We start from the raw sequence: 20,406 nt of genomic DNA, 5'->3' as shown, positions 1-20,406 counted from the left end.
TGACTGTATTCAGCTAGCTGACAACCTTAACAGCCGTGGTACATCTGCATTAGGCTGCCATGTCTACAACCCCAGTGGCTCTGGGGCAACGTGCATGGGATGGCGTTTATAACCTACCAGCAGAGATGGGACTGCATCAGGCTTCCAAAAAAGGCTGAGATAACCTATACACTGCAGCTGCTGCTGCAAGGAGTCTGGGGTAATCTGCAAAGAGTGGCAGTAGCAAACCAAGCAGCAGTGGTGCAATTGCATCAGACTTCCAAGAAGGTTGGGTAACCTGCACGAAGCAACTGTGGTTCAATATCTAAACCCCACTGAGCGTGGACAGGCTGGATGATTTAGAGAAATGCTTCACTAGCCTTGGTGGTTGTGTGGATTATTACAAAACTTGGTATTAGTAAGTGGAAAAGGGCTTGGATTAAGTTTTGGTCTTGCATGAATCAAAAAGGAAAATGACAATGTTTGAAATGACCAATCATCGGAGATTGTGACAGAATTTGCAATGCTTGGGACAGACATGGAAGGTATTGGTAGGAAGAGGGTTGAGAGGTAGAGTAAAAGATGTGTGGGATGGGGAGCTGGTGTTTGTTTAAGCATGGGAACTTGTGCGCCTATCTCCCCAACGAGGTAGAGAACCAGAGAGGAAACATCTGGACTGGGCAGACTTTGCTGTCATTTATTTTACAGGAATTCTAGTTATCATGCATTCCGATTGACACTGCAAGCAAACTCCATGTAGTAGTGGCATAAGGGTTTGTTTCCATAAGCAGTAAGCACAAAAAGAGGAAAATGACTTTTTGAATTTGATCATTACGTCTGGGTTGCCAGCCGCACCATCTACTCGATTTATAAAATACGGGATAAAATGCTTTGGAATTGTAGGTCACATTTTGTTTTTGAGATGTCCATTATTCTTTATTTGATTTTGGAAATCAATATGAAGTATGTTTACAGTGCCTGGGCAGTCAGCTAAGGAAATATCAGCAAGCAACGGGGACATATTTCTTCCGCCTTCTTCCCGAACATCACCTGGAAAGATTCCTATTTAAATATGCAATAGATTAACTCAATGCTAAGCTCTGCATCTTTGTTGTAAGCACTGGGTTGCTACTACAAAAGTCTCTAAATCTTGTCACATTAGCTGTTTTCTGCTATGGCATATTTGCATTCTTTTTTGTTGTTGTTTCTCAATATAATGCAAAATCCGTACCATTGCCTGTTGAGGCTTTCAATGGCTCCTTATAATAAAATACACATTTCTTAAAGATAGCTGTCTCATTGTAAAATACATATGCTAGTTTTGTTTCTAATTTACTGGCTAAGCTGTTACAAAATGAATTCAAGCATTAGTGATTCTCAGCATGGTGCGCATTACATACTTCTGTTGGCTTATAATTCAGGTAACTCAGCACAGTTATGACAACAAACGTCACCTAGTTTTGAGCTTACCTGAATTGGTGGATTTAATTATTTGCCATTCCAACCTCAAGCTATAAATAATATTTCAGGTACAGTAGTAGGTCCCTGTCCCTGAAGGCTTACTGAGGGCCCCTACTTACTAAGCATTTTTGCCATAGATAAAGAATGGGAAAAAAGTCTTAGCAAATCAAGTCCTTACGTGTGCGCCTGAGGCAACAGAAGGTGAAGTGACTTTCCCAGGGTTAATGGGAAAAATGAGCTTTGAACCCTTGTTCTCAACCCGCAGCTCTAACCACTCGAGTATTCAACTACTTTAAGCCATGTACGTTTTTACTAATCAATATAATAAAGGACATATGTATATTATTTCAAGATGTCAGACAAAGGGTCGTATCAATGTGGCCGCTTCTAGGCAGCGGGAATGACGCTCTGGGGGAAAAAAAAAATGAAGAGTGTGGATAAGTGAATTCATTTTAATTACCTGCATCCGAGGATCAGAGTGAGGCTCCCATTACTCACCTTCAGTTTAACCTTTGCCCCACGGTCTGTCTGCAGACCGTTTGACATTCATGAGGGCAGCCCATGCAAGCAGCTTTCCATGCATGCATATTCAGCAAGTTCATGCCAGGGCTGCAAAGTCCTATTTTTTTCTTTTTTCTGAAGGGTAATTTTCCACTGTTAAGGAAACGGCTTTCAATCAGCAAACGCTTTTCTGTGTGCCTTTTCCCAGCTACCTCGCAGGGTATTTAGATAATTATTTATTCTCCGGCCATCTATTTTCCTTCGGGGCAAGACGAAAAGGTGAAGTGCTCACTACCCTCTCTGCTGCTGAGCCCAATCGTATTGCTCAATATGCATCAATAGGACATAATACACACATTATAGTGCACTTCTCCATAGACCACGCCAACATGCAGAGCCTGAGGTAGCAATACTGTGACAGGTGACGCATGGCACTAGTGCCTCCCGATACCATAAGCCTTCAAGAAAAGCTTAGAAAGAAATATTATTGTACAGAATAGGACGTTATTTGGTAAAAAAAAAAAAAAAAAAACCCCACCTGTTTTCATACGTGTGCGCGTTCTGTGCATGGGGCGACAAAAGATTCTGGTCTAGAGAAGATTCTGGTCTAGACTTGTGCTCTGCTTTACTTTAAAGGTTACGAAGGTTTAGAACCTTCTTATACAGAGGTACCCACAGGACAGTTTAACACATAATTGTGTCTTTAGACCTAGAAGGGCTGAGGGATGTCGAGGAGAAATGGGTACTATTGACCTTATGTTACAGTACCATATTGCTTTCTCTCTCACACATTTCAGGTAAAATTAAGGCCAAAAAAAAACTACAAAGAGTCTGCAAGTTAGCTTTTCTGCACGGCTGTGAATCTGAACTTTTATTTTCCTGAAACTGGAGATGCATGAGCATAGACTTAAGATATGAGACACAGAGCACTTATTACAGAACGTATATTTTTTCTTGTATTGTTAGTATCTCCTCAGTTCCTCTTGCACATGCACGCACAGACAGATTGAACGTCACGCGTACAGAGATTGAGCATCACGCATACACACACACACACACACAGTGTGACACATACACAGATTGAGCATGACGCATACACACACACAGAGTGTGACACATACACAGATTGAGCGTCACGCACACACACTACTTTTCTTATTATTGGAACCTCTCTGTCGGGATGCCCTAATTCTAATGCATCATTAGTATCCTTTGAAGATACCTCCCTCCGAACCATGTGCTGCTGAGCGACTGTCGGCTTTCCCCTTTGTTCTAGTTTAAAAGTTGCTCCTTTTTAAAGGTTAGCACCAGCAGCCTGGTTCCACCCTGGTTAAGGTGGAGCCCATCCCTTTGGAAGAGACTCCCCCTTCCCCAAAAGGTTCCCCAGTTCCTTACAAAACTGAATCCCTCTTCCCTGCACCATTGTCTCATCCACGCATTGAGACTCCGGAGCTCTGCCTGCCTCTGGGGACCTGCGCGTGGAACAGGGAGCATTTCAGAGGTTGCTATCCTGGAGGTTCTGGATTTCAGCCTTCTACTTAAGAGCCTAAATTTGGCTTCCAGAACCTCCCTCCCACATTTTCCTATGTCGTTGGTGCCCACATGTACCACGACAGCCGGCTCCTCCCCAGCACTGTCTAATATCCTATCTAGGTGCACCAGGTAGGCATGTTACCAGGCAGTCCTCACACTCATCAGCCACCCAGCTGTCTACATTCCTAATAACTGAATCACCAACAATGACGGCCGACCTAACCCTTCCCTCCTTGGCAGAAGCCCTGGGAGACACATCCTCAGTGTGAGAGGATGATGCACCACCTGGAGAGCAGGTCCTTGCTTCAGGATCATTTCCTACTGCATCAGGTTGATGCTCTCCGATCATGAGACCTTCCTCCTCCAAGGCAGCACCAGGGCTGCCAGACTGGAGTTGGGACTTGACTACTATGTCCCTGAAGGTCTCATCTATAGACCTCTCTGTCTCCCTCAGCTCCTCCAGGTCTGTCACTCTAGCCTCCAGAGATCAGACTCATTCTCTGAGAGCCAGGAGCTCTTTGCATCGCATGCACATGTACAACTCACCGGTGGGTAAAAAATCATACTTGTGACACTCGATGCAAAATACTGGGAAGCCCCCCTCTTGCTGCTGGACTGCTGCCTTCATCTTAAATTTATTCAGTTCCTAGTTAAGTTTAGGGTGCTATGAGTGTAGAATTGCGTACAATTAGGGTCCTTTAAATGTATTAATGTATTCATTATATATCTTGTGACCTACAAGGGAATGATCAAACTCTTGATAAGATGTGGGAAATTTCTGAGTTAAAAGGCTGATTTTTTTTTTTATTTATTTTTAGTGTGAAAGTGACACCTGCCTATACATTAAAGGATGAGCTAGGGGTGGGTGGGAGAGGGGTGGGAAATCCTAACACACAAACTTCTGTGCCTGACTTTCTGACTACCTATTTGAAACAAAAACACACAAACACACTAAATAATATACCCCAATAGTTTACTTCTCCCCAATAATTTTAAGTTTTAAAAAGTTCTCCAAGCAGGACTTCCCGATTCTTTCCAGCTCCCCAGCATGGTGATCCTCTCCTCTCAGTGCTGTGAGGCATCAGGATGGAACCATGGCTAATTCTCTACGGATTGACATGGAACAACCCTGTCTCTGGAATCCCAAATGAAAGGGTCGAGGCCATTATCCTTTGCCAAAAATCAGAACAACTTTTTCATTAATCTTACCCATCACGGGAAGATCTGAGACCAGCCTGCAGTTACTGGGATTATCCTTTATTAAAGAAGGTTGTTTTTTGTTTTAAAGAATTGGCCAGGTAATTGTATGCTTAAGTCGAGAGAGAAATACACCTTAAGTTAAGGTGTTGAACAGAGTAAGTCACGTAAAAGGCCATTGCTAGTTATACTAAATAACTAGGAAGGTCATGGGACCAGGCTACAAGACGTCAACCTCATCAGGGAAAAACAAGAAAAGCAGATAATAAGATCATCGGGTTCTCTGTGAACAAGCGCCTGGCTCAGTATGCACATCCGTAGACTTTAAAGACTGTCACCATCGAACCCTGAATGTAGCTGTTTAATTTTATCCTGCAAAAAACCTGCAATACAGTTGCTGCAGGAGACGGATGGAGCAATTAAGTGAGGGGTTGCGGAACAACGTAGGAGGCCATTTACAATCTTAAATAAAATTCCTTTGGGGCACTTTTAGCTCAGTAACTTTTTTTTTAAACAAACCTTTTACCTATTGATCCTTTCAGTAACTTAATTTGATTCTTTCCATCCCCTCTCCGATCATCTTTCACAGGGAACTCCCACAACTCCCCCCTCCACAGTGCAATCTCAGCCAATTTCCCCGTCCCTAAAACCGTACTGCAGGAAACGGCTTCTCCCTCTTCCACTTCTTGTAGAGGCATAAACAGTGCTGCTTCTGTTAACAGACACACACACACACCACCACGAGGACTGCATCCCCCTCCCCAACACAAACACACACTTTCACACACACAGAGAAACCTACTGGGCCCTCCATTTCATTCTATCTTTCAACACATGGGGAGGGGAAGTACTCATCTGAAGCAAATGTCACTCAAACTGCCTATTCCGTATTTTGTATTACTTCTCCTCCTTTCACACTCCCAATCAGGAATCCTATTGTTGTGTTCATATTCTCTTTTTTCACTGGATATCATCACATATGGCTCCTTCTAGTGACTAAAAGGTAAAACTGACATTCATATCTCGGTAAAAATCACTGTGCAGCTTTTGCCTGATCCTTAAACGTAACCTTGAGGAGCAAAAGTCCCAGAGTGCCTTTCCCACATTATTTTTTTTTTCCCCCCTTTCCAGAATTTACTGGAAATTAAAGCCTTGGGCCACCAATGTGCTGTTTCAAAATTGTGCACAGCAAAACGGACTCGTAGGATTTTGCTCAAAACATAAATCTGACTCATAGCATGAAGCAAAGGCTCTTGAAGAGTATAATGGTGAGAGAGAAGACGTTCTGCCAAGAGAGACAATATAGGTACAGTATGTATGAAAAATTCAAAGCAAAGATCAGGTCATCACCGTTGCTTAACCACCACTTACATAATATTTAGATGTCAGGCTGGCATGGGATCATCTTATCTTTAGTAATTTTATCTGTTTGATCTCTGCTATAAAAGAGCTAATTTTCACAGATCACACACTTCTGCACTAACCGAGCCTTCTATAGTTGCTGCTATCGGCAACTTACAGTGACGACATACTCTTGCCGTTGAGACACTACTCAGAAAGGATCCCCTTTCTCCACTCTAGTAACTGCAGCAGGACAGAATCAGCTTCCATCAATGTACGATCAATCATAACAAAATTTGACTTCTGATGAGAAGAAAAAAAAGTGTTGCCTTCTTCATTGACCTCAACAGACTAAATGACCGTCTCATAACTGTTATAATTAACTTTAAGATGGAAGGAAGTCAGTAATTTGAAATAGCCTGCCATGCAAATACCTGGATTAATCAGCAGACAAGGAATTATTTTCCACTGAATTAATCAGTGGTTTCCAACACACATCTGGTCAGCACTCCCTGAGGACCCAAAATAAAATTATAGGACTCAAAGAGTCAATTCTTCCTGATCAAAACTTCTTCATGACTTTTATTTCTCACCTTTCAAACACCAACCTGTCCTGAAAATCTGGAGCCAGTTGGCAACCCTACTTGATGGATCTTTGGTCTTATCCAGTATGGCAAGTCTTATATTCTTACTGGCTAATTTTAAAAGGACCGCGAGTGTGCCCATAAACTTGTGTATTGGCGTGCGAGCGGAGATGCACACATGATAAAAAAAAACCTGCAGCATAAGTATGCACGTTTCATTTAAAATACCCCTGCCGCGCGTATATGCGTGCATAATTTTAAGAGACAGCTCAAGTAAATGTCCGGCACGTATTTCCACTAGGGCTTTACCGGATTTTATGCACACATGCAGGTGGATTTTAAAACATGCTTGCATGAGGGAAAAACCGGTTTTTACAATTAGTCCACCAGTTTGACCAGTTGATACTTGAGGTCTTCATGACCCCCTCTGGTTCTTCATCCTGTAAGTTCCCCACTTGACCCCAAACTTTCTGAAAGCCCTAAAACTCGAGATTTCTAGACCTGCTCCTCATCAGGACATGCAGCAAAGTTACACGGATAACAGACCGACGCGTGCCATGGTTAGCTCTTTTAAAATTCGGAGTTGCGCGCATAAGTCTTAGCCCCACTCCAGAACGCCCATGGCCTGCCCTTTTTCACCCCCTTAGTCTCGAAGCGTGCATGGGCATGTACTCGCATACTTCGCGGATTCTTAAATTTTGTGTTGCTCGCGTGCAGCCCGCATTCGCGTGTATGGAGCCGTTTTTGTGCGAGCAAGGCTTTTAAAATCTACCTCTTAGGTTTGATGGCTGTACAAGAAAATGATGCCAGCTGGCCCTGAGACTGGTGCCATTTTGTGGCTCTCAACTTGGTGCCAGCTCAGTGCTGGCCAGTGCCATTTTTTTTAAGGGACTAACGGGGCAGGAGTAACTGGGAATCGCTTTTGTCCCTTTCTTCTACTACAGACCTTCTACAGAAGGAGAAAGTTGGGACTATCTAGGCCCCAGTCCTTAGCCAGTCAACATTGTGTGCCACACATTATTTATACTGCATTTCCTCTACATGTGTGTGCTGTTCCCTCCACCCTTCCTGTGGTCTAGCATGTATCAATGACAGCTCTCCCTGGTGGCCATTGATCACATACTTAAACCCACACTGAGCATGCTATGCTGGGGGGGGGGGGGGGGTCAGAGGCCAGTCCCGTGTGTCGTCCCCCCCCCCCCCACTTGCTATATTAAAATCCTACCTACCATCCAATGACCAATTGTTCTACAACTGGAAATTAGCTGGAAAAATCTGTGCCAAAGCCACATGTCATTGGTTTAATCTCACCAAAAAGGACACAGTTGACTTCATAGTCATAGAGCTTGATTCTCCCTTACAAGGTGCTCATTTCCAATAAATGTTTTCAGGAAATATAAATACTTACACCCTGTGTTTGAAAAGTGCAGCTCAGACACCCTTGGACATATTTAGGAGAAGCTACTTTAATTCCCCAAATTCAAATCATGCAGTACCTTCTCAGCCGTACACACGACCTACTGAGTGACAGTACAGATCTGTAAGTAGTAGTAGCAGCAGCTGGGTCAGGACCTTTATTATTCCTTTCACAATAGGCAATGTCACCTTCCTGATGTCGCTAACATCTGGAATCAGGCAGCATAAGCGCACTGGGCATACAGGGGGGGGCAGATTCTCAAATAGCCTGCAGAGTTGCTAAATGTATCATAACTTTCAAAGGGAAACTGCTCATGTTGCTTCTCTCTGAAAATCAGGCATGTGCCATGCGCACATGCTAAAAACATGCTATTTGTACAGGCGGCCACGTAGGGTCAATAACTGTGCTCAAATCCGCTCATCAGGCTTCGTGTACAGTGCTCCGATTTCCTGGGAGCTGCCCCTGGGATGTCTCCTTTCCCCACGCCTGAACGCACGCTGTGGAAGCCCTAGCAGAATAAAAATCGGCCTCTCTGCTCATTTTCAGCCAAGCCAGGTTTATCCTGACTGCGACATTAGCTTGAGCTAAGGGCAAGAGGTCAAATGCCCATGACACCCCCTTGCCTGCACGTTTGCAACACTGCTGCAGTTAATTATGCTGAAAACGCCACTTACACAACCCATCTCCGTAGGACTTAATGGAAGAGAAATGCAAAGCAACCCCAAAATCCTTCATTCCTGGGGGGGTGGCAAAGACCATCAGAGGTGGAAGAAAGTTAGAGAGCATGCTAAACAAGGATGACCCACGCGTGCATGAAACCCTCCCCCTCCAGTCATTACCCGTGACCAATGACTGCCCTCATTGTGCCACAAATAAACAGGATTACACTTTCTGCTAGTGGCTCTAAATGAGTTTACTGTTATTTCCTTTTCTAGCTAAACCAGCTGCAATTAAACTCTGACCAGGTTTCTCTTTGTTTGTTTGTTTCGTTTTAATCAGTTGCAATATTTGTTCACTGGATAAGTTCAGCATCAGGGAACAATTAACTCTGAAGGTGAGCGCCAGGCAGGGAAAAAAAAAAAATCACAAGCAGAGATGTGTTCAGTGATCCAGTAATGAATCCAAAGAGAACCTGGGAAACAGGGTCTCGACATCAAAGGGTAAAAGCATCTTTAAATACCAGAAACAAGGCAGGGTCACAGCCAGAACTATTAGCATTAACTATCACTGAACATGATTCAAGTACAAACCTCTAATGCCACAAGGAAAACTCGGACATCAGCTTCCTCTCCCGGAACACAAAAAATGTACAGATCTCAGAAGCAATAAAATAATCTTAATTAAAACCTATTTGGAAACTGGCTTTACAAAGTGCAGGGCACTTGTCAATTGACTGCGTGCTATGTGGCATTATTACTATGCACAATGCAATATATGAGTTTGCATTATTATAATATTACTGTCCAAAAGAACTTGCAAGAGAGTTTAAGTCATGTGCCAAAGGTGGCACGAGGAGTGAGAGGTTTAATACTCCATTTGGGTCTTTGGTTCGCAGTACTGTTGTCTGACCACTGGACCACAGAACCGCAGTGGTCAGACTTGCTCAGAAAGAAAGGGATGGATTTTAGTGATGTTAGAGAGGAAGAAAAGGCATGCTTTAGCGGTGTTTGAATGTGCATAGAGCGAGTCCTCAAAGATGACCCTCAAGGTTACGGGACAAGAGAATCAGGGGTGTGCATCAGGCATTTCCAGTCTTCTGCGAGAATGCTAGTCAGTCACAAAGATTTCATCTCTCATACGACAGAAAAATATGTGCGCAGAAACAAAAACAAGTTGAATTAGAGTAACTGTGAAACTTGTGAGCAGTAACGTCAAATCATTAGCGTTTCAACTATACAAGGAAATCATAAATCAGTAAATCATCAGTTTCCAAATATCAGAACAGAGATGTTTACGTCATAAACTGTACCAGAAATGTGAGAAAAGCATAGCCCGTGTTACCCTCCCCTTGACTGGGGACCTGCATTTGGGGCAAATAGAAAGAAGACAAGACTTAGCCCCGGTATTGAGTGTATGCCCCATCACCTTAAAGAGAACCCGCTTACACAGTGAAACAATGACAGACAACTCAGCTTATCCATGTGGACATATTGTCACTTTAAGTCCTACTGTCTGTTCCACACTAAGTTTCAATGCAAAAAGGACATAATTCACAGCTGAATAAAAACAAATTACATGTATGTGGTCTTACGTGCATTTTATTTATGAATGTCAGTTGTAAGATGCTTAGAATTATGGATAACATGGCATGCAAATTTTTGTAATTAAAAGAAATAACAGACAAAATAAAACAAAATGGCAGTGATACAAACAGAAACACATTTTCCCATGCATCACAGTGCCTACCTTTCATGCTTTACTCCCATTTCTGCAAGGAAGGCTGCTTAATAAAGCCGTGGAAGTAGAAATACGCAATAAGCAGCCAGATGTCCAAAATTAGAATTTATTGTGTGGAATGAAATTATGCAATAGGCCCGACTCCAGCCGAGTTTCGCCCTCTTTCAATAGGGCTGCATCAGGGGAGCATCCGAATACTGATTCAGTGTATGGCACCACTTACTCCCGGTAAAAATAGTCAAACTCACAGCAGTACAAATCGCTGCAAACTCTTCAAAGAGCATTAGAACGCCGGCATCGGCGTAATTATTTAGAAAACTGGCTCCGTATGCAACAATACCTTCAGCTGGTACAGTATCAAGTATCTCAATGAGACAAATTTTCCGCAGCGATTTGTCTCATTGAGATACTTGATACTGTACCAGCTGAAGGTATTGTTGCATACGGAGCCAGTTTTCTAAATAAGTACGCCGATGCCGGCGTTCTAATGCTCTTTGAAGAGTTTGCAGCGATTTGTACTGCTGTGAGTTTGACTATTTTTACCGGGAGTAAGTGGTGCCATACACTGAATCAGTATTCGGATGCTCCCCTGATGCAGCCCTATTGAAAGAGGGCGAAACTCGGCTGGAGTCGGGCCTATTGCATAATTTGATTCCACACAATAAATTCTAATTTTGGACATCTGGCTGCTTATTGCGTATTTCTGCTTACTCCCATTTCTGGCACAAATTATGTGGGTAAAAATCTCTGGCCTGATATTTGGAAACAACTGATTTACTGATTTCACACACCCTTTTCCCCGGACTAGGAAGAGGCATCGGGGCAAGGAAAACCATTTACGTGCACACTTGTGATTTTCTCAGGTTTGCATGTGAACTTGCCCACGGGACGTTATGCCAGCTCGGGAGCGGGTGCAATTTCCCACACTCCATTCTGGCACTGCCTAGGAATTTTCAAAGTGGACTAAAGTGTGCAGTCCCCCTCTGAAAGAAAAGATTAATAAAAAAGTCTTCAACAGAAAAAACAAACACTCCAGGTCAGGCTCCTCTGAGCATCATTCTTTTTCCAGCGGGTTATACACATACTGCTATAGCAAGAGTAGGAAGCCAGTGCAGTGTTTTGCAAAGAAAAATGCCTTTAAAATAAAATTTTACCTCCCCCCTCCACCTTAGTTTTGTGCTCCCTATGGCTCCCCTCAGCCTTTTATTGCAGAGGAAAAATGTAGTCAATCTGTGTCTTCAGGTTGCTTTAATTTTCTTCTTGTAGCAGCAGCGAATAGAATAGGTGCAAGGAGCTTATTCTTGGGTTCAGCAGAGACAAAGTATCAGAAAGAAAAATAAAAGAATTAACAAAGTGGGTAAAAAAAAAACCAAAAAACAATTTGCAAGAGCGAGCTGCAGGCTGAAATGTGGGCATTTACCAGTATTGATTTCAGGCTATAGCAGAAGCGCAAGGGAAGGCCACCTGCAGAGGTGAAAGAACATCCTGCCAGACAGCGCCCCCTTGTGGAAAACGAAGGTAAAATCTACAAGAGGAAATATCAGGAAAAGAAAACCCTGATGAAGCCGCACAAAAGGAAATGCAAGAGCAACATATCTGCATCTAAACTGGCGAGTTAATTTGTTTTATTCACGTAAAAACGTCTTATTCCTTGAATCCAACTACCTTGTTTTTTGGAGGGGGCACCGTGAAAGCATAAAATAAAAAATCTACATAAAACAAACCCAGAGAAAAACATAACACTTCATATCTGAGTAGTCAGCGAGCGACGGATTGCCATAAAACAAAATATATGTTTAAGTTCCCGTCCTTTTTATTTTAATAGAAACATAGAAAGCAAAGGGCCAGATTCATCCGGATTCAGGGCTTGAATGGAAACATTTCTATCAGAAGTATTTAAGAAGATTCATGACCTCACATGTACTCATAGATTGGGGGGTGGGGGTGGGGGGAATCTGCCTTATTATGGGGAAAATTTCAATTCTGTGGTTACATTGAACCTGTTGGATTGCTCGCCCGTTTTCAAAGGGAAACCCCCACAACAGGGTTTCCCTCTGAAACGCATCAGCCATGGGAACAGGTCGCAAACCCCGTCGAGTAGACTTGCAACCGCTTTACAGCGGATGCAGATGCACCAGTCAGAAGAAGTACATGCGGGGATTTCAGAATGAAAGCGCTCTCCATGCTCCTTTTTGGCTGTGAGTAAAACTTTTTTGTTCTGTGACCAACTCAGACAGTTTTACCTGCACTGGGGGAGGAGGAGCTACCCGGGCTGGGCTGAGCTCAGCTAAGCTGGACCCCCTCTGCCTCTTGCAAATAAAAGACAGGGAAGGGGGGGTCTAACCCAGCCCCTAACTCATCCTCAGTAAAGTTATTAGGGCCAGAAAGCAACACAGCCATAAAACAAGCTTTAGGAGTTTGCAGGAGGTGGCTTGTTTTTATCATTTTTTTTTTCTAATGTCTTAATGCTGTCTCTTTCTGCTAAGTGTATTTATCACCACCCTGAACGGGTTGTTTTTTTTTTTCCCCTGTAATTTTCCAAAGTTCTTTTCTGTGAGTAATCAGCTGATCACCCAAGAAAAGCGCTTTGAAAATTTGCCATCCCCCTCACCATGGCAGGGCCCAATAAACTGGACTATCACATTCATCACTTTGTGTTCCGCGGTGGCGTCAGAAAAGAGGCACGGGGTATGTTTAAGGTGGCTATTCATACAAATATGAATGGATCCACAAATATCAGGAAATAAATGACATCAACAATTTATAAATGATTCCTGAAATAGAAGAGCGGTGGGAAGCTCATGGAGACCTCATATATTAAATGCCCAAAAGTTAGGCTAATGAGAGCTTATAATGGCGTAAGCTTGTCTTTATTTATAATCATCGGTCTCGATGAGCACATTTGAGAGGGCGCCATATAAAGTATAGCTGCCCCAATTATGCACTTAGAGTCAATTGTACTATGATATTGTACTTAACTTGCGAATTTTAATCTCCGGCATCGAGGTCCAAATGCTACTGAAGTTGATGGTAAAAGTGGAAGAAACCGACTTTAATCCGACACGCCGTGTTTCGGAGGAAACCTCCTTCCTCAGGGGGTCGGGTGCCACTGTTACCTGCTTTTGTCACAGACCGGAGATGCTTGCCATATATGTGAAGCGTTGACTCAGTTTGTCGCGCCCGAAGGCGTCTCTATATGATTCTCGTCGCGATGCTGGAGTCGCTCGCTGGACCGTGTGTATACTATCAGATAAGCTCATCGGCCGATAGTATACACACGGTCCAGCGAGCGACTCCAGCATCGCGACGAGAATCATATAGAGACGCCTTCGGGCGCGACAAACTGAGTCAACGCTTCACATATATGGCAAGCATCTCCGGTCTGTGACAAAAGCAGGTAACAGTGGCACCCGACCCCCTGAGGAAGGAGGTTTCCTCCGAAACACGGCGTGTCGGATTAAAGTCGGTTTCTTCCACTTTTACCATCAACTTCAGTAGCATTTGGACCTCGATGCCGGAGATTAAAATTCGCAAGTTAAGTACAATATCATAGTACAATTGACTCTAAGTGCATAATTGGGGCAGCTATACTTTATATGGCGCCCTCTCAAATGTGCTCATCGAGACCGATGATTATAAATAAAGACAAGCTTACGCCATTATAAGCTCTCATTAGCCTAACTTTTGGGCATTTAATATATGAGGTCTCCATGAGCTTCCCACCGCTCTTCTATTTCAGGAATCATTTATAAATTGTTAAGGTGGCTATTCAGCACCATTCGCTCGGCCAAGTTCGGATTTAGCCGAGCGAATGGCAAAACTTGAAAGTTTCCATTCGCTTTGCTGCCAGGTAACTTGGAGGCATCGCCTGGGGCATTTCTGGGTAACGTTAAGATGGTAAACTTTCAAAGCGGCTCCCGGGCGCCATGTGCGCACGTCCGTCAGCCCACACTCAGGGACACAGCCGTTTTGTCACATACGTGCGTATACGTGCGCCCGTTATAAAACAGCTTGGCCGTGCGCACACACGCGTTCAGTTTTAAGTGGACGCACACATGTGCATTGAAATCCTGCTTGCACTGCACATGTGGGGGGAATTTAAAAAGGCAGGCACGCCGACGCCATCGTCATTAAAACCAATTCACTCCCAGTTCACCTGGTTAAGGGATACGTCTTCCAAACCCCTTTCACTTAGTAGCCTTCCTTCTCCCCTGTTAGCCCCAATCCTTAAAACACTGATCTTCCTTGATTTTTTTTTTTTTAATCGCTTACAACATCACTCATAGCAGAAGAAAAGTTATGCGGCGGGGGACTCCGGCGCACGCATCAGATCACGTAATTATTTATGCACAAATTTCCGGCTGAAAATCCCAGAACGCCCAATTCCCAGCTCAGATCACGTCTAGTTCCTGTCCCTTTTTCAGAACTTCCGAGATGTGCGCGCAGCGGCATTTACGTGCGCATCCGGAGGCTTTTAAAATCTACTCGGTGCGCGCTGGCCCAACCTATTATTGCGACCCCTGATTGATGCGCGTGTTGGGCTTCTAAAATTCACCTTTAAGTTAAGCAGGATGAGTTATCCGGGTTTATTCCACAGTCTGACTGCACGGCTGAAAATCCCGCCAAAGTTAATCAGATAAGCTCATCGGGCTAATGTTGTCAGCTGCTTAGCAGCTGAATATGGACCTCCCCCTTTGAATATATTACCTTGCGATCAAAAAAATGGCTACATTTAGTAGCATTAGCTAATGAAATCAATGGTCTTGCTTGTTGATGTAACAGGATAATATTTTATCAATTCATTTTAAAACATTTCTCTATCACCATCCTGGTTCTTTCACACTGCTCAAGGTAGTGCACAATATTAATTGCTCAAGGCATTGTACAATCCACTAACCACAAAAATATAATCTTAAGACATTAGACAAAAATGATAATATAAAATCAACACAGTAAAAACAAACTTTAGGAGATTACAGGTTGTGGCTGGTTTTACAGATGCATTGCTTTATGGCCATAATACTTTACTGGGGGATAGGTGGACGCTGGGGGGGCGAAGAGGGGCCTCTTGGCTTAGCTTGGCTCAGCCCAGCCTGAGGAGGCCCTGGCCCTGTCTGTTTGGAGGAGAATGGGGGGAGCAGAGGGCCCAGGGAAGCCCTAGTCAGGCTGCTCACTGGAGACAGCACAGGAGTACCAAGAGTCCCCCTTACTGTGGGGCAAGGGGTGTTTTAGTAACGAAGCAAAAATTCAGATATTTCCGGGTAAGTCTATTTTTGATTCATTTCAAATGGAAGGAAATGAACAGACTTTTTTTTTCGATGAGAAAAACGCATTTGTTTTAAACAAAATGCATGTACCTCGTGAAAAGTGCAGGGCTGAGAGCTGGCAGTGGAATAGAAGGGCACAGATTATAATGACTTGTCTGATGATTAGGGTTCAGGAGGAAGGATGTAGAGAGAGAGAGAAGAGAAGTAATGAGGAGCTGCAAAGTGAAGGCATTTAGAAGCGAGAAAGAGAAGCTTGAACTGTATACAGAAACAAATCTCGAGCCAATTTAATGCCTTGAGACGAAGGGTTACATGGTCATAGCGACAGTGAAGGAGCAGAGGTCATGCAGCTGAATTTTGAATACATTACAGTGGAGAAGGATGGTTCAGTGGGAGACCCATGAAGAGCAAATTGCAGTAGTCTTACGCAGGAAGTGATGAGCATTTTGAGTAGTATGCTCGGAAAAGAAGGGACGGATTTTAGTGATGTTAGAAAGGAAGACTTTTTTTTTTTTTTTTTTAACAAAAAAGGCAAAGTCAAAAAAGCATGAACAACAAATTAGTGGTATGGGGTATCAGCAAACCATGTCGCATGCAGGACAATCAAAAACCTCTGCCGGACTGATCAATCATTTACCCCAAAATAACCAGAACTGTAGTCCCAAGATGTCTGACATCAGCCGATGTTTCGCAAATGACCGCATCAGGGGCTATTCATGGTTATTCGTGTTTTTTTTTTTACTTTGCCTTTTTTGGTTAAAAGAACATCACTATCTGGCTTTGTCTTGTTCCCCTTTTTTAGGAAAGAGGAAGAAATGACACGTTTTAGCAGTGTTTTTAGTGTGCGTAGAGGAGACAAGGGCATGAAAGATGACCCCAAGGTTATGGGCCAAGAGAACCATGAGGACGAGCGCACTATCCATAGAGACAGAAGAAGAGGAAACAGTTACAGTATTGCTGGGGGACAAGGGGGAAAGATGACAAGAACTTCCTTTTTGGACATAGTACGTTAAAGTGGTGGCAGAATGGAGAGTAAAACGCAGAACATCATAATGCCTCTATTTCCATCCACCGTGCAACCACACCTTGAACACTGCGTGCAGTTCTAGTCACCCGATTTAAAAAAAAAAAATGAAACATCAAGGAACTAGAGAAGGTACAGGGATGAGCAATAAAAATGGTGAAAGGGATGAAGCGTGTGGTCCCTTTTCAAGAAAAGGCTAAACAGGTTAGGGCTCTTCAGCTTGGAAAGCGACAACTTGACGGGTGATATGAACAGAAGTTTATAAAAAGTCATGAGTGGGGTAGAACAGGTAAATAAGGAATGGTTATTTAGCCTTTCAAATAATACTAAAGCAAGAGGGCACTTCAGGAAGCTAATAACCAGCAGGTATAAAACAAATTGTACAAGGTATTTTTTTCACTCAGCGCACAATGTATGAAGAGCTTATTGTCCTAGAGATTTTAATATATAAAACACTGATAACACCACTAAATCGGCTGATGCCTATGATTGACTCGGGCTCCTGGTGCACCTTACCCCCTTCTTTTGGAGTGATCATTGCCTAGTATCTTTTGCAGTGCAATATTATCTGTCCATTCCCACTGATCCTAAGACAAAAATGACTTATAGGGACATCAATTGTATTGATTGGGAGGAAATGGCAACAGATTTATCTCATTTCCCAGAGGATTTTTCTAATATGCCACTGAAAAGACAAGGGGACATTTGTAATAATGCTCTTGAGAGTACAATCGAAAAAGGTGCCTGTACGGGATTGCTCACAGGTCTCTATGGCTGGAGCGGTGCTTTCATCAATCTCCAATATAACTGACCCTGTAGAAGTACAAAAAAGTAATCAAAAGGCCATGTGACATAACACTGGGTCCCAGTGCCACCAGTATGGAGATAGGTAAGGCTGCAGTAGCCTTTTTCTTGGATATATGTTTCAGGGTCTATGGGGAACTCTCTCCTTTACATCAATTTATGGAATGGAGGTTCATTATTCTTCGTCCAATCTCAATATACACACGGATGCAGGGTCATATTCTCCTTTCTAAACATCTTTTATTATTTGAAAGTAGCATTCACGGTCCATCTAATCCTAGTCAGGCTACACAAATCATGTCACCATCTTCATGTGCTCTCAGAAAGCCCTTCTCGGTTAGAAAATACTTGTTTCTTCCATTGTTACAATCACGGGTAGAAAATAAACAAGAAAACCAGCGCCTTCTCAGAGCAAGGATGGCAGACCAAAAAGCAGAGCTTAGCTCACCCTGAGCTCGGGCAGCCTGCAGGCAAAAAGAACGTTACCCTCTTCTGGTTCCACTCTAACCGGGCCCAGAACAGATCTCTGTTTCAGGGAACAGCGTCAGAGCCCATAACCCACTCGTTCTCTGTACAGATGAGGAGCAGCTCAGCTCTGCCAGCCTCCTTTCCTTCTTTTACCTCCCCTTAATAGGACTGCTCACATGTCTCAACATAAGACCCTCTCTCTCTCTCTTCTTTGCCAAAAACCAACCCCTCACAGCTTTAACTGTCTGTAAACAACTTTAAGTGGTTAAAGCAAGGGATGGGTAGTCAGGCAGCGCTCTGGATCTCAGCAGGTAATTTCCAAGGGTTTCATAACAAGCCTGAGTTCCCTCCAAAGTCAAATCAAAACATAGTTCCCTTTTAATCTGTACTCACTGCTGCAGAGATGAAAGGAGGGACATATAAAGGAAGGCTATTCCAATATCCACATCCTAAGGCAGCCAGCCTAGGCACACATCAGCTGCTCTGCTTGTAAAAAACTTTCACATTCTCACTACTCACTTTAAACTTCTTAAGCAGGCAAACAGTTTACAAAAGTGTCCTCTCTTAAATCCGGCAGCATTTCATACTGGCGGGCTGCGTTTCCCCAGTCCTGTTTGATACAGAATCCCACTCCCTCTTCTTACATTTTCAGTCCCGAATTTCCCGGGGGGGGGGGGGGGGGGGGTGTAATTAAGTAGAAGAAAAACATCTCATTTGCACTTAATAAAATAAACAACTTATCTTCAGGTAATGGCCCTGAATCTCTCCCTCCCTGGTGCTAACCGTTTCTCCCGCTGCCTCGTTTATTTCCCCGGGCAGCCGGCCACCAGCAGAGGGCCTGACCACACCCTGCTTGAGTTACTCTCTATTGGTCCTCTCAGAAACTGCTTTATGGAGGCAGCTGGGAAATGTAGTCCCGGGAGTAGGCGTCCTGGCTGAATCTCACTCTTTTCCCAAAATTAAAGGAATCCTGACCAGAAAACTGTAATTCTTTACCTTTCTTTCTGCACAGGGACTACGCAGCACCTGGTAACCATCACAGCTCCCCTGTGAGGCATCACAACGTGGCCTCTTCTCAGGCCTAATTTCACTCAGGACTCAGGCCGCTTAGTAGGGCAGGCCAGCCAGTTTGAAAAATAAAATGGCAGAAATGGGAAAACAGATCATAATAGAGGACTGTGTATATGTGCTAATGAGAATTATCATTTAGAAATGAAAGGGGCAGAAAGGGAATATTTGACAAAATTAAGTTAGCTGATAATCGTCCAAAGCAACATTTTAAAGTGGTTACTCAATTTTCTAGCAGGACAAAAGAACTATCAGTTGACGACAGATGTATTTGTTGTCTTTTTTGACAAAATAGAATTGGAAAGATTCAGAATGAATCCTCTGTATTGAATCCCCACCCAGAATAGCATTAGATGAGCAAATAGGGTAGTATGGGATAGATACTTTCACATTATTACACAAAGAAAGTTTTCCATATTTAAACACAATGTCACCAGAGAGTAGCTTTGATGTGTTTTAGCACATCATTTTTAGACCTAATGACCAAAAGAAACAGAATTTGGGACCTCAGAATGGTTATCAGTTATAGTAAATACTAGCATAGTAGAGGATCAACTTATATCATCCTTGAAAGAAGCTAGGATTCACTCACTCCTTAAAATGATTCTTTGTGGACACTTCTGTGATTAGTGGTTATCAGCCAGTTTCAAATTGTCCATTTCTTTCTAAGGTTATTGGGAGAGTGGCCGAGCAAATCAATGATTTTATGAGAAAGAAAAGCACGCTTCACCCTCCGCAGTCAGGTTTCAAGAAGAATCACAGTACTGAGATTGCACTGGCAGCTCTTATGAATAAGATTAGAATTAGGACCAATGGTGGGTATGGACTCACTCCCTAATACCATCAACCATACTTTGATCATTCATCAGCTGAGTTTGTAAGATATCATTAAAATCATCTGTTGTTCCTGAAGACTGGAAGGTAACCAATATGTCCTCAAATAATTGCACCTCAACAGCCGGAACCACTGCGGGGAAACACTATCATCATAGGAACTGTGTCACTTAAAGTCCAATATTTTTTTGTGAATTTTCAATTGCAAATACAATTCCTTAATGTTCCCAACTTGTTAGTAGCTTTTATTGCAGGCGAGAATTCAGATGGTGAGTTCCCCTGAAGCAGAGAGCAGTTGAGCATGCTCTCAAAACGCTGCCAGCATTGGGCTTTTGGTTGAATTTCTGTCCTGTAATAAAAGCTAAGTAGCTACTAACAAGTTGGGAGCATTAAAGAATTTTATTTGCAATTGAAAATTCACAAAAAAATATTGGACTTTAAGTGACACAGTTCCTATGATGATAGTGTTTCCCTGCAGCGGTTCTGGCTGTTGAGGTGTAATTATTTGAGGAACTGTGTTTAATGACACAA

The sequence above is a fragment of the Rhinatrema bivittatum genome, chromosome 17 (genome assembly GCF_901001135.1).
Source record: "Rhinatrema bivittatum chromosome 17, aRhiBiv1.1, whole genome shotgun sequence".
NCBI lineage: Eukaryota > Metazoa > Chordata > Amphibia > Gymnophiona > Rhinatrematidae > Rhinatrema > Rhinatrema bivittatum.
Note: the sequence above shows the minus strand (reverse complement) of the source record.